Genomic DNA, 1,808 nt, shown 5'->3' on the forward strand with positions numbered 1-1,808 from the left:
TAATTCTTCTTAGTAATTGAAAGAGGCTAGTTGAATCATTGATTAAACCTAGTTAGGAGGATAATCGAGAGAGGTTCTCCTAAAGACCAATCCACTACGCATTCTTGCATATCTTCACGTGCTTAAATTGGTTCATCTTGTGAGGTTAAGACCTAATTGAGAGATGAGTTTTGCCTAACGTTTGAACTAATAATTGAGTGAATTCGAGAGACTCACTTGAACATTAGAAGTGAATTATCTAGAGTTAGATTCCAAACAATTATCTTGCACCTATCTCATCAAGACCCTATCTTCTCCCATTGATAACCTTCTTTGCTTGATCCTTGGTGCAATTGTCATTAGTCAATAGCTTTAGATTCGTAGTTAATTTCAGTTAGAAATCATATAAATCTCAATTGTTGATCATCTTGGATAGCAAGCAAGCTAGAAACGACGAGAATACTGTTTAAATCCAATCCCTATGGATACGATATTATACAATACTATATTTGATAAGCGAGCATAATTTAAGTGTGTATTTCGAGCTCGTCAAATTTTGGCACTGTTGCCAGGGATTGGCAATCAATAGTGTTTGAAATAGTTTGTAGTGCTATTTCAGGAATTTTTCTTTTTATTTTATTTTATCTTTCTCTTTTTACATTTGGTGTTCTTTGACTGTGCGCAGCTTACATGTTAGATTGGTGCATGACTTGAGTTTCTGCAAAAGAAGTGCTACCATACTATCTAGAGATAGAAAAATAACTGCGACAGTTGAGGAAGGAAAAAGATCTCACCGAGACATCAGAAAAGGTTAGGCAATCCTCAACCAAAGAAACTATGGCTGGAAACGGTGATGATAATGTAGATTTGGCTGCACGAGAGGCAGCCCAACAACGAGAAAAAGCTGCACGGGATGCTGAGGAAGCAGCTATTAGAGATGCACAGATTATCTATAAAGACGAGAGGGGTCGGAGAATTGCTCAGAATCAACTATTGGTTGTAGACCAGTTCGAAAATATAGCTCCCATGCCTGGGAGACCACTGGGCGATTATGCTAGACTGGTCTACAATCAAGGCTTATCGAGTATTAGACCACCTCCAATTGCAGCTAACAATTTTGAATTGAAGCAAGGGTTGCTTAAAACCCTTCAGAATTGTTGTGTCTTCAGATGGAAGATGAACGAAGATCCAAATACACATTTGATGGACTTCGAGGAGATTATGAACATCTTTCAATACAATGGTGTGTCACGAGATGTAGTGTACTTGAGGGAATTCCCTTTCATACTCAAAGATGATGCAAAACAATGGCTTCGAAGCTTGCCCACGGGATCGATTAGAACATGGGAGGAGATGATCAGAAAATTTCATGATAAATATTTCTCCTCAGCTAAAACGGGCAAGTTTAGAAGAGAAATCCATAAGTTTTGCCAGAAAGAGAGTGAAACTGTTTTTGAAGCATGAGAGAGGTTTAAGGAGATTGTTAGAAAGTGTCAACATAGCGGAATTGAACTCTGGATGCAACTCCATGACTTTTGGGATGGATTGACACCAGCCTCACGTATAATATTAAGCAATGTAGCTGGAGGCCCGTTGATAAATGACGAGCGCAAAACACCACTTTAATTATGTTCGCTAGTCAAAGATAGTACAGTATAATATCGTATCCATAGAGATTGGAGTTAAACAATATTTTCATAGTTTCTAGCTTGATTACTATACAGGAGAATCAACAATTGAGGTTTATATGATTTCTAACTAAAACTAACTAAGAATCTAAAGCTATTGACTAATAACAATCAAAACAAAGGTAAGCAAGGAAGTTATCA

General features: G+C 37.4%; 1 non-coding gene across 1 annotated transcript; it reads right to left on the bottom strand.

Annotated features, from left to right (window-relative positions):
* Positions 1 to 1,380: 1,380 nt before the first annotated feature.
* Positions 1,381 to 1,487, bottom strand: LOC117275407 (small nucleolar RNA R71). The gene has a single exon (XR_004505570.1). It is a non-coding gene; the product is annotated as a small nucleolar RNA R71 (small nucleolar RNA).
* Between the last annotated feature and the right edge of the window lie 321 nt (positions 1,488 to 1,808).

Source organism: Nicotiana tomentosiformis, chromosome 4 (genome assembly GCF_000390325.3).
Source record: "Nicotiana tomentosiformis chromosome 4, ASM39032v3, whole genome shotgun sequence".
Lineage (NCBI taxonomy): Eukaryota > Viridiplantae > Streptophyta > Magnoliopsida > Solanales > Solanaceae > Nicotiana > Nicotiana tomentosiformis.